The following is a 14,882-nucleotide window of genomic DNA, read 5'->3' as shown; positions in this document are numbered from 1 at the left end:
GGAAAAGGTTACAACACTAACCTGGACATGACCAGACATAACTAGGGAAGGTACAACCCTCACCCTGGACATGACCAGACAATAACTAGAAAGGTACAACACTAACCCTGATCAGACAATAACTAGAAAGGTACAACCCTAACCGTGACCAGACAATAACTAGGAAGGTACAACCCTCACCCTGGACATGACCAGACAATAACTAGAAAGGTACAACACTAACCCTGATCAGACAATAACTAGAAAGGTACAACCCTAACCCTGGACATGACCAGACAATAACTAGAAAGGTACAACCTAACCCTGATCAGACAATAACTAGAAAGGTACAACCCCAACCCTGGACATGACCAGACAATAACTAGGAAGGTACAACACTAACCCTGATCAGACAATAACTAGAAAGGTACAAACCCTAACCCTGGACATGACCAGACAATAACTAGAAAGGTACAACACTAACCCTGGACATGACAGGACAATACATGACCAGACAATAAATAGAAAGGTACAACACTAACCCTGATCAGACAATAACTAGAAAGGTACAACCCTCACCCTGGACATGACCAGACAATAACTAGAAAGGTACAACACTAACCCTGGACATGACCAGACAATAACTAGTAAGGTACAACCCTCACCCTGGACATGACCAGACAATAATAGAAAGGTACAACCCTCACCCTGGACATGACCAGACAATAACTAGAAAGGTACAACCCTCACCCTGGACATGACCAGACAATAACTAGAAAGGTACAACACTAACCCTGATCAGACAATAACTAGAAAGGTACAACCCTCACCCTGGACATGACCAGACAATAACTAGAAAGGTACAACACTAACCCTGATCAGACAATAACTAGAAAGGTACAACCCTAACCCTGGACATGACCAGACAATAACTAGAAAGGTACAACACTAACCCTGGACATGATCAGACAATAACTAGAAAGGTACAACCCTCACCCTGGACATGATCAGACAATAACTAGAAAGGTACAACACTAACCCTGGACATGACCAGACAATAACTAGGAAGGTACAACCCTAACCCTGGACATGACCAGACAATAACTAGGAAGGTACAACACTAACCCTGACCAGATAATAACTAGAAAGGTACAACCCTCACCCTGGACATGACCAGACAATAACTAGAAAGGTACAACACTAACCCTGGACATGACCAGACAATAACTAGAAAGGTACAACACTAACCCTGATCAGACAATAACTAGAAAGGTACAACACTAACCCTGATCAGACAATAACTAGAAAGGTACAACACTAACCCTGATCAGACAATAACTAGAAAGGTACAACACTAACGCTGGACATGACCAGACAATAACTAGAAAGGTACAACCCTAACCCTGGACATGACCAGACAATAACTAGAAAGGTACAACCCTCACCCTGGACATGACCAGACAATAACTAGAAAGGTACAACACTAACCCTGGACATGACCAGACAATAACTAGAAAGGTACAACCCTAACCCTGGACATGACCAGACAATAACTAGAAAGGTACAACCCTCACCCTGGACATGACCAGACAATAACTAGAAAGGTACAACCCTAACCCTGGACATGACCAGACAATAACTAGAAAGGTACAACCCTCACCCTGGACATGACCAGACAATAACTAGGAAGGTACAACACTAACCCTGGACATGACCAGACAATAACTAGTAAGGTACAACCCTCACCCTGGACATGACCAGACAATAACTAGAAAGGTACAACCCTCACCCTGGACATGACCAGACAATAACTAGAAAGGTACAACCCTCACCCTGGACATGACCAGACAATAACTAGAAAGGTACAACACTAACCCTGATCAGACAATAACTAGAAAGGTACAACCCTCACCCTGGACATGACCAGACAATAACTAGAAAGGTACAACACTAACCCTGATCAGACAATAACTAGAAAGGTACAACCCTAACCCTGGACATGACCAGACAATAACTAGAAAGGTACAACACTAACCCTGGACATGACCAGACAATAACTAGAAAGGTACAACCCTCACCCTGGACATGACCAGACAATAACTAGAAAGGTACAACACTAACCCTGATCAGACAATAACTAGAAAGGTACAACCCTCACCCTGGACATGATCAGACAATAACTAGAAAGGTACAACACTAACCCTGGACATGACCAGACAATAACTAGGAAGGTACAACCCTAACCCTGGACATGACCAGACAATAACTAGGAAGGTACAACACTAACCCTGACCAGATAATAACTAGAAAGGTACAACCCTCACCCTGGACATGACCAGACAATAACTAGAAAGGTACAACACTAACCCTGGACATGACCAGACAATAACTAGAAAGGTACAACACTAACCCTGATCAGACAATAACTAGAAAGGTACAACACTAACCCTGATCAGACAATAACTAGAAAGGTACAACACTAACCCTGATCAGACAATAACTAGAAAGGTACAACACTAACGCTGGACATGACCAGACAATAACTAGAAAGGTACAACCCTAACCCTGGACATGACCAGACAATAACTAGAAAGGTACAACCCTCACCCTGGACATGACCAGACAATAACTAGAAAGGTACAACACTAACCCTGGACATGACCAGACAATAACTAGAAAGGTACAACCCTAACCCTGGACATGACCAGACAATAACTAGAAAGGTACAACCCTCACCCTGGACATGACCAGACAATAACTAGAAAGGTACAACCCTAACCCTGGACATGACCAGACAATAACTAGAAAGGTACAACCCTCACCCTGGACATGACCAGACAATAACTAGGAAGGTACAACCCTCACCCTGGACATGACCAGACAATAACTAGGAAGGTACAACCCTCACCCTGGACATGACCAGACAATAACTAGAAAGGTACAACCCTCACCCTGGACATGACCAGACAATTACTAGAAAGGTACAACACTAACCCTGGACATGACCAGACAATAACTAGGAAGGTACAACCCTCACCCTGGACATGACCAGACAATAACTAGAAAGGTACAACACTAACCCTGGACATGACCAGACAATAACTAGAAAGGTACAACACTAACCCTGGACATGACCAGACAATAACTAGAAAGGTACAACACTAACCCTGATCAGACAATAACTAGAAAGGTACAAAACTAACCCTGATCAGACAATAACTAGAAAGGTACAACACTAACCCTGGACATGACCAGACAATAACTAGGAAGGTACAACCCTAACCCTGGACATGATCAGACAATAACTAGAAAGGTACAACACTAACCCTGATCAGACAATAACTAGAAAGGTACAACACTAACCCTGGACATGACCAGACAATAACTAGAAAGGTACAACACTAACCCTGGACATGACCAGACAATAACTAGAAAGGTACAACCCTCACCCTAGACATGATCAGACAATAACTACTAAGGTACAACACTAACCCTGATCAGACAATAACTAGAAAGGTACAACACTAACCCTGGACATGACCAGACAATAACTAGAAAGGTACAACACTAACCCTGATCAGACAATAACTAGAAAGGTACAACACTAACCCTGATCAGACAATAACTAGAAAGGTACAACACTAACCCTGGACATGACCAGACAATAACTAGGAAGGTACAACCCTAACCCTGGACATGACCAGACAATAACTAGAAAGGTACAACCCCAGACAATAACTAGAAAGGTAAAACCCTCACCCTGGACATGACCAGACAATAACTAGAAAGGTACAACCCTCACCCTGGACATGACCAGACAATAACTAGAAAGGTACAACCCTCACCCTGGACATGACCAGACAATAACTAGAAAGGTACAACCCCAGACAATAACTAGAAAGGTAAAACCCTCACCCTGGACATGACCAGACAATAACTAGAAAGGTACAACACTAACCCTGATCAGACAATAACTAGAAAGGTACAACACTAACCCTGGACATGACCAGACAATAACTAGAAAGGTACAACACTAACCCTGGACATGACCAGACAATAACTAGAAAGGTACAACCCTCACCCTGGACATGACCAGACAATAACTAGAAAGGTACAACACTAACCCTGGACATGACCAGACAATAACTAGAAAGGTACAACACTAACCCTGGACATGACCAGACAATAACTAGGAAGGTACAACCCTAACCCTGGACATGACCAGACAATAACTAGGAAGGTACAACACTAACCCTGATCAGACAATAACTAGAAAGGTACAACACTAACCCTGGACATGACCAGACAATAACTAGGAAGGTACAACCCTCACCCTGGACATGACCAGACAATAACTAGTAAGGTACAACCCTAACCCTGGACATGACCAGACAATAACTAGAAAGGTACAACCCTCACCCTGGACATGACCAGACAATAACTAGAAAGGTACAATCCTCACCCTGGACATGACCAGACAATAACTAGAAAGGTACAACACTAACCCTGGACATGACCAGACAATAACTAGTAAGGTACAACCCTAACCCTGGACATGACCAGACAATAACTAGAAAGGTACAACACTAACCCTGATCAGACAATAACTAGAAAGGTACAACACTAACCCTGGACATGACCAGACAATAACTAGTAAGGTACAACCCTAACCCTGGACATGATCAGACAATAACTAGAAAGGTACAACACTAACCCTGGACATGACCAGACAATAACTAGTAAGGTACAACCCTAACCCTGGACATGACCAGACAATAACTAGTAAGGTACAACCCTAACCCTGGACATGACCAGACAATAACTAGAAAGGTACAACCCTAACCCTGGACATGATCAGACAATAACTAGAAAGGTACAACACTAACCCTGGACATGACCAGACAATAACTAGTAAGGTACAACACTAACCCTGGACATGACCAGACAATAACTAGTAAGGTACAACACTAACCCTGATCAGACAATAACTAGAAAGGTACAACCCTAACCCTGGACATGACCAGACAATAACTAGTAAGGTACAACCCTAACCCTGGACATGACCAGACAATAACTAGTAAGGTACAACACTAACCCTGGACATGACCAGACAATAACTAGGAAGGTACAACCCTCACCCTGGACATGACCAGACAATAACTAGAAAGGTACAACACTAACCCTGGACATGACCAGACAATAACTAGAAATGTACAACACTAACCCTGATCAGACAATAACTAGGAAGGTACAACCCTCACCCTGGACATGACCAGACAATAACTAGAAAGGTACAACACTAACCCTGGACATGACCAGACAATAACTAGAAAGGTACAACCCTCACCCTGGACATGACCAGACAATAACTAGAAAGGGACAACCCCAGACAATAACTAGGAAGGTACAACCCTAACCCTGGACATGACCAGACAATAACTAGAAAGGTACAACCCTCACCCTGGACATGACCAGACAGACTTCCACCAACCTGGAGCACATATTTACACACACTCAGGTCCAGGTACCATTTATTTAAGACTGGATTAGTTCACTGTGAAGCCCATGCAACCCAGGCAGCAGGTTTGTGTTTGAGCAGATGGAGGAGACTTGGCTGTGGCTCCCAGGGGATGAAATCTACTCTGCCACGGAGCCTGCTACATGTTTATCTTTGAGCTTTATTGGATGTTGATGTTGGCCAGGCAAGAGGACCTTTTGTTTAAAGGCTATTTTTAAGGGAAGAACAGAGAGGTTGGCTCTATCTGGGATTTCTTTAACAGCAAACCGAACCTTAGCTAGCCTCGTGCCTAGTAGAGTCCTGAGGAAAGGTAGAACCAGCGGCGACCATGAATTGACCGACCGACACTCCAGAGGTCTGGATATGTAGAGAGTTCTCAAGGGTTCTAGAGAGTTGTAGTATGTTCTGATAGTTCTCCCACTTCATTAACATGCCGCAGAACACAGACAGAACACATAACTCTGACTAAGGTTCCCAGATATGATTAATGAGTAGAAGCAATAGAACCATGGAGCTTTAGAACTAGTTTTAGAATCTTAAAAGCTCTAGAACTACAGTATGCCAAAAGAACAACACACTAAATAGTTGTTGATGATATCATACAGAACTTGGTCAAATACATATTTCAAATGTTTAAAATAGTTTAGGTGACCTTGATTTACAGAGTGAGTCACAATGAAGCCAATGGAATAATTCTAAAAGTATGACGTCTGTATGCTAAATCAAGTCCATATCAAGTATTTCAAATATTTGAAATAAGGATTTGACAAAGGGCTGGAGTGTCAGGTGAAATGCTAAAGATTCTCCTGTACGAGAGAGTTCAATTGAGGTCACAGTCAGGGCCATCTCACTCTCAGATGACACTGTAAGAGTGAATCTGTGTATCTGGCAGTAACATTTGAACATTAATCTGCCTGATGAAGACGCATACAGTAATGAAGCCTGGCCACCATGTTTAACACAACAATAGAACAATATGTACAGTAACTGTACTGTATAGTCACCAAGGCTTCAGATAGTATCACAGTTAGGTGTGTGTGAATGTGTACTGACCTTGTCATAAACCCCTTGTTGGTTACCATAGAAAAAAAGTTTTTTTTTTTTTTTTTTAATGACAAAATATTTTTGGGGGGTGGGGACTTTTTCAGCATACAAGGCCTAGACGCATGACATCATTGGCAGAGATCCCATGCAGTGCCGTGTGGGTAAAGCACGGGAGGAGGAGAAAGGCAAGCACCTGAGTGCTGTTTAAAGATGACTCATGGCTAAACAAACTGAGGGTCCAATGGCCCCTGACTGGGTCTGGCAGTTATACGCCTCTTCCTCCAGGCTCCAACTATGTGGCGTAAAACAGCAGCGACGCGGAGAGAGATGTGAAGAGAGACTAGAGAAGAGACGGCAGCTCCCCTGCCCTGAGACAGGCAGGCGGATGAACAGGCAAGAAGGCGAATGGACATGCAGGCAAATAGGACAGACAGACAATGCGGTCACTACCTCACTGACAGAGGATAATGACAAGATGGCGCCGACAGACACAGTCACCCTATTTCTAGCTCTTTACCAACTTTGCAGAATTACATTTTTTTGTTTTTTAAATTCTTATATTATTTGCTCAGAACGTTTCTTGTATTATAACCCAGAGCCGAAAATAACTTTTTGACATTAGATCGGCGGTCACTCACCAGAAAATTCAAGCAGAAATTTTACTTCACTGACCTGGATCCTTTGTTTGAACTTCCGAAGGAGCTCTATTCGTCCCGGGGCTGCACCAAAATGCCAACACCGGAGAAGAGGAAGAAGAAGTGGGGCCCTAGTCGGCATGTATACCATCCACCGCTTCCGAGTATATTAGTCACTAAAGTGCAGTCCCTGGACAATAAAGTAGATGAGCTGTAACATACTCTGTTTTACGGAATCATGGCTCTGTCCGGATATATTGTCCCCGTCCATTCAGCCAACAAGGTTATCCGTCTATTGCGCGGGCAGAGGGGCAGAGGGGCAGAGGGGCAGAGGGGTTTGTTTCATGATTAACAACTCAAGGTGTGATTGTGGTAACGTACAGGAACTCAAGTCGTTTTATTCTCCCGATATGGAATACCTCACCATCAAATGCCGACCGCATTACCCCCCCAAGCCGACACCGCGATGGCTCTCAAGAAACTACATTGGACTATGTGCAAACTGGAAACCGCATATCCTGAGGCTGCATTTATTGTAGCTAGGGACTTTAGTAAAGGAAATCTGAGGAAAAAGGTACCGAAATTCCATGACCACTCCTGTGCTACAAGTGCATCACAAATTCTTGATCATTGCTACTCTCCCTTCTGGGACGGCTACAAGGCCCTCCCCCGCCCTCCCTTTGGCAAATCAGATCACACCTCCATTCTGTTCCTCCCCACCTATAAGCAGAAACTTAAACAGGAAGCATTAGTGGTAATATTGGTCTAAGCAATTACTTCAAGATTTTATGATCACGCGGACTGGGAAATGTTCCCGGTCGCCTCTGAGAATAGTATCAACGTATACACTGACTCGGTGACTGGGTTCATCAGGAAGTACATAGAGGATGTTGTTCCCACTGTGACGATTAGAACTTATCCAAATCAAAAACTGTGGATAGATGACAGCATTCGCGCAAAACTGAAAGAGCGAACCACCACACGGGGCGGCAGGTAGCCTAGTGGTTAGAGTGTTGTGCTAGTAACCGAAAGGTTGCTAGATCGAATCCCCGAGCTGACAAGGTAAAAATCTGTCATTCTGCCGCTGAACAAGGCAGTTAACCCACTGTCCCTAGGCCGTCATTGTAAATAAGAATTTGTTCTTAACTGACTTGCCTGGTTAAATAAAGGTTAAATAAAAAATAAAAGGTGACTGGGAACATGAATGTGTACAAACAGACCAGCTATTACCTCCGTAAGGCAATCAGAGGTAAAACGGCAGTACAAGGACAAAGTGGAGTTGCAATTCAACGGCTCAGACATGAGACGTATGTGGCAGGGACTCCAGATAGTCACAGATTATAAAGGGAAAGCTAGTCAAGTCGCGGATACTGATGCTTCGCTCCCAGATAAACTAAAAACATTATTTAACCTGCTTCGAGGAAAACAACATTGAGCCGCCGATGCGGTTCCGCCGACGGACATATTCAATCTCTGCATATCCCAGTCTGTTGTCCTCACTTGCTTCAAGATGTCCACCATGGTTCCTGTACCCAAGAAAGTGAAGGTAACTGAACTAAATTACTATCGCTCCATAGCACTCACTTCTCATGAAGTGTTTTGAGAGGCTATTTCAGGACCATATCACCTCCATCTTACACCCTAGACCCACTACAGTTCATATACCGCCTGAACAGATCCACAGATGATGAAATCACCACTGCACTGCACACTGCCCTATCCCACCTGAACAAGAGAAATACCATGTAAGAATGCTGTTCATTGACTACAGCTCAGCATTCAACACCACAGTGCCCTCCAAGCTCATCACTAAGCTCAGGGTCCTGGGTCTGAACCCTTCTCTGTGCAACTGGGTCCTTGACTTCCTGATGGGCCGACCCCAAGTGGTGAAGGTAGGCAACAACACCTCTGCCATGCTGATCTTCGACACGGGGGCGCCACAGTGGTGCATGCTCAACCCAATCCTGTACTCCTTGTTCACCCATAACTGCGTGGGTGAACAACTACAACTCAATCATCAAGTTTGCTGACGACACAACAGTGGTAGGCCTGATTACCAACAATGACAAGATAGCCTACAGGGAGGAGGTGAGAGCCCTGGCGTAGTTGTGCCTGGAAAATAACCTCTCCCTCAATGTCAATAAAACTAAGGAGCTGATCGTGGGCTACAGGTGACAGCAGAGTGCACGCCCCCATCCACATCGACAGGGCCGCAGTGGGGAGAGTCAGAAGCTTCACGTTCCTCAGCGTGCACATCACTGACGACCTAAAATTGTCCCTTCACACAGAATGAGGCTGAATAAATTTGGCTTGGTCCCTAAGACCCTCATGAACTTCTACAGATGCACCATTGAGAGCATCCTGTTGGGCTGTATCACCGCCTGGTATGGCAATTGCACTGTCCGCAATAGCAGGGCTCTCCAGAGGGTGGTGCGATCAACCCAACGCATAATCGGGGGCATGCTGTCTGCCCTCTGGGGGGGGGTGGGGGGGGGGGAATTTAAGGGGGAAAAACAATTTAATACATTTTTAGAATATGGCTGTAACATAACAAAATGTGGAAAAAGTGAAGGGGTCTGAATACATTCTGAATGCATCTCTCTGAAGAGCATCATAATTACAGTGTTCAGTGTGCCTCGACCATGGGGCTGCTGTGAGTAACAAACCACAGCCCCTTTCTCGCCTGCATGGTAATTTGTATTTATCATTAATTTCATGCTAGCCATACACATTTCACAGAGTGCTTGTGGTTTCATGCCCAGCTTGGTAAGAAAGAGACACCTGCCCAACATCTGCTGGGAGCATGGCTGGGATGACATGAAATGTCTATCAGGGCGAGGAGTACTGAGGGTGTGTGTTTAGGTAGGTGGTTTCTGGTCTAGTTGCTGGTCCAGCCAAGGTTGTGGGTTCACGGGTTCAAACTAGTACAACGTACACGTTTTGTATAAAAGCCTTTGCTAAGTGGCATGTATTACATGTACTTTACTGCTTAACGACAAGGATGTCCTCGGTCTGTCTCTGCTTCTCTTGTCCTCCTCAGTCGGAGACTTCTGTGAGTCTGAAGCCCAGTGTGCCCAGGCTCCCCAGGGTTCTGAACTCTGGAGAGAGAAAAGTGTGTGCATGCAAACACATGCCTGCGTGTGTGTGTGTGCGTGTGCGTGTGTGTGTCTCTCTCTCTCTCTCTCTCTCTCTCTCTCTCTCTCTCTCTCTCTCTCTCTCTCTCTCTCTCTCTCTCTCTCTCTCTCTCTCTCTCGCTCTCTCGCTCTCTCTCTCTCTCTCTCGGCTGAGACAGAACATGTTTGGCCATAGAGCCAGGGGTTGAGTTGTCTGCCAAACAAAACACAAAGGTGTATCTGCTTTCACCAAAAAACTGGCAGCACTTTGGTGTCGGTTGGGTTTAGTTTGCTATAAAACATTCTCTGTTTTCATATGGTGAAAAACAATGGACGGAGATGGACAGTTATGGGCTCTGTTCTGTTCTGTTCTAGACTAGGTTTCAAATGCACCCTGTTCTCTGTAGTGCACTACTTTTGACCAGGGCTCATAATTAGTGCACTATATAGGGAATAGGTTGCCATTTGGGATGGAACCTAGAAAGTACTTTACACAAAATGAGTGCCATGAAATTAGTGCCCTTTGACATTGTAAGTAGAAATTGTGCACCAATATTGAATTTTAACAGCCTGTTATATTAAATGGAAGTGCCCTTTAACTTCTTCTTAATAGGGGGCGCCATTTCCACTTTGGGAAAAAATAGTGCCCAAATTAAACGGCCTCGTACTCTGTTCTAGATCATATGATATGCATATTATTATTACTATTGGATAGAAAACACTCTGAAGTTTCTAAAACTGTTTGAATTATATCTGTGAGTAAAACAGAACTCATTTGGCAGGCAAACTTCCAAACAGGAAGTGAAAATTCTGAAATGGGTCTCTGTGAAAGGCTTCGCCTATTCAATTGCCTTGTATTTATGGATATGTATGCACTTCATACAACTTCCACTAGATGTCAACAGGCAGTAGAACGTTGAATGAGGTGTCTAGCCTGATGTGGGACCGAATGAGAGCTTTTGGAGTGACAGGTCAGCCATATTGGCAGTATTTTGCTGCGCACCTGGGTGCACCATATCGTTGTCTGCAAAGCCTTAGGTAGACACGAAGAAATGCTCCGTCTGGGACGTTATTGGATACATACGAGAAAAACATCCTAAAGATGGATTCTCAACTGAGTTTGACCAGTTTATTCGACTTTTATTATCACTTTTTGAATTTTTCGTTCCATGCGTCAAACTTTCATGGACACGCGAGCTCCACTATGCTAGCCAAAGTTGCTAATTCGACAGAAGAAATGGACATTCTAAAACAAAACAACGATTTATTGTGGAACAAGGATTCCTGGCACTGCATTCTGATGAAAGTTCATCAAAGGTAAGAGAATATTTATGATGTTATTTCGTATTTTTGTTGAATATGTTGACTCCAACATGGCGGAGAATGGCTGAGCGCTGTCTCAGATTATTGTATGCTGTGCTTTTTACTAAAGTTATTTTTTTTAAATCTAACACAGCGGTTGCATTAAGAACCAGTGTATCTTTAATTATATGTCCAACATGTATTTTTCAGCAAAGTTTATGATGAGTTTTTCTGTTAGATTACGTGACTCTCTGTAATTTCTCCGGACAATTTGGAGCATTTTGGCGCCATGTTCACAATGTAAAACCAGGATTTGTAGCTATAAATATGCACATTTTCGAACAAAACATAAATGTATTGTATAACATGATGTTATAAGACTGTCATCTGATGAAGTTGTTCAAAGGTTAGTGATTATTTTTATCTCTATTTGTGGGTTTTGTGAAAGCTATCTTTGCTGTGAAAAAATGGCTGTGTTTTTTTGGATATGGTGGTGAGCTAACATAAATATATGTTGTGTTTTCGCTGTAAAACATTTTAAAAATCGGACATATTGGCTGGATTCACAAGATGTTTATCTTTCATTTGCTGTATTGGACTTGTGATTTCATGAAATTATATTATATGATATTCCCTGTGGCGCTAGGCTAGGCTATGCTAGTCAGCGTTTCTGATGAGGAGGATCCCGGATCCGGGAGGGGGGGGTCGGTAGAGGTTTTTAGTATAGACTACATGGAGAATTCAATAAATCTGATTTTGAATATGAAAAAAGGCTTGCTACAGTGCCAAAATTCAGAATTTTGACATACAGTGGTTCTTCCTTTATAAGTTTTGAGCTTATGCCGCAACCGTTTGTGGTAGATGGTGGCAGATTGTGGTAAATTGTGTCATTCTGGCAACAATGGCTGACACTTAAATAACGTGCCATAGAATTATGAGGCACCCTGCAAGCTGTGCTGCAGTACGCCACAACTTTTAAAGGAAGAACCACTGTATCCCTCTGTCAAGCTTGCGTCACTTCTAGGAAGATTTTAACCCACTTAATCCCAGAATGTCTCCAAGTTTCACCATCATTGTAAAGACCTAGTTATTTTGCTGCTTTGATAAAGTCATTTCTGAAGATTATTATTTATTTCATGTGATTAGTGTCCCTCGTTTTCAGGTCAACCCTGTTACGTGAACTGAACTCTCGTTTTAATATGGTGAAACTATTCCTTTTTAAATAATTGTTTCAAACGAAACATTGAAGATCTAATTGTCAAATCATAGACTAAAAGCAGGTGAGCTAGTTCTACTCTTTTTGGTCGTTGTCTGGTGTCAAACACCAGTGGGTTGAGCATAACACGTCAACCCTGTTACCCATAGATAGATCCAGGCTAGAAATGTTATAACAATACATTTTTGTGGGAAGCTTGCATTCAATTGCCACTCCCTGTTAGACAGAGAGAGAGAGAGAGAGAGTAAAGCTCAACTGGAAACCTAAATGAGGCAGTGAATGAACTTAGAGAGAAAGCACACAGGACATTCTAAGCCATTAAAAAAATTTATTCAAATTTAAATACATATTAAAATTGGGCTAAAACGAATTGAATGTGTCATTGAAGCAATTGCACATTATAGCAGCGAGGTGTGGGATCAACTTGCAAAACAACATTTCACCCAATGGGACTAACAACCTATTGAAATCCTGATTTCATAGTTCTGTAAGATTCTCCTACATGTCCAGAAGAAAACTACAAACGATGCATGCAGGGCAGAATTAGGCCAATATCCATTAATAATAAAAACTCAAAAAAGAGCAATTCAGTTTTGGAAACATCTAAATTACAGTGACCCCGCTCATATCATTACTAAGCCCTGCAATGTCAAAAGATGAGCAAAGAAAAGAGTCCCCTCATCCATCTGGTCCTGGGGCTGAGTTCACAAACCTGTTCTACTAACACACTGAAGCCTCAAGACCAGAACATCCAATCAATCAGAATAAACCAAATTACAACACAGTCAAAACAAAACTAAATTACTTATTGGGTAACACAAGGACAAAGCAAAATGCAGTATTATCTGACCCTAAATCGACAGTACACCATGGTAAACTATGACCATGGTTACTGATCAAAACCAGAGACAGACCCAGAGACAGATCCAGAGACAGATCCGGAGACAGATCCGGAGACAGATCCGGAGACAGATCCAGAGACAGATCCAGAGACAGATCCAGAGACAGATCCAGAGACAGATCCAGATACAGAGACAGATCCAGAGAAAGATACAGAGACAGATACAGAGACAGATACAGAGACAGATACAGAGACAGATACGGAGAGAGATCCAGAGAAAGATCCAGAGAAAGATACGGAGACAGATACGGAGACAGATACGGAGACAGATCCGGAGACAGATCCGGAGACAGATCCAGACACAGATCCAGAGACAGATCCAGAGACAGATCCAGAGACAGATCCAGAGACAGATACAGATCCAGAGACAGACCCAGAGACAGATCCAGAGACAGATCCAGAGACAGATCCAGAGACAGATCCAGAGACAGATACAGAGACAGATCCAGAGACAGATCCAGAGACAGATCCAGAGACAGATCCAGAGACAGATCCAGAGACAGACCCAGAGACAGATCCAGAGACAGATCCAGAGACAGATCCAGAGACGGATCCAGAGACAGATCCAGAGAAAGATCCAGAGACAGATACAGAGACAGATACAGAGACAGATCCAGAGAAAGATACAGAGACAGATTCGGAGACAGATACGGAGACAGATACGGAGACAGATACGGAGACAGATCCAGAGACAGATCCAGAGACAGATCCAGAGACAGATCCAGAGACAGATCCAGAGACAGATACAGAGACAGATACAGAGAGCGACAAAGGCAATGATTTTACTTTCAAACTGACTGTCCTATCTGACCGTAGGAAGAGACTACCTCCCTGATAGCTTAGGTTCAGTACAGACATAAGTTTTCTATTCCTCTCAACAGGGGGTAATAAATGATGCCTCTCTGGTTGGCCCAGGGTGTTTCATCATCTGAACACTGACACTAAAACCCAGCCAGCCTGCAGCTTGAGAGGGCTGTGAGCGGAGGAGTCCCTGTTGGTCACAGACTTTGTATGTTTTCTTTATTCCCCTCCACTCTGTCTTTCTGTCATCCTGGCCTTATTTATGGCCTCACTCCCCTGTGTCTATTTGTCTGTGTTTTACACCATTTTGGGAAGGAAAGGTTGGTGGGTTAGTTGAGGTTTAAGGAGTGGGGGCGAAGGGGGTGAAGTGTGG

Source organism: Salvelinus namaycush, chromosome 37, assembly GCF_016432855.1.
Source record: "Salvelinus namaycush isolate Seneca chromosome 37, SaNama_1.0, whole genome shotgun sequence".
Taxonomy (NCBI): Eukaryota; Metazoa; Chordata; class Actinopteri; order Salmoniformes; family Salmonidae; genus Salvelinus; species Salvelinus namaycush.
Note: the sequence above shows the minus strand (reverse complement) of the source record.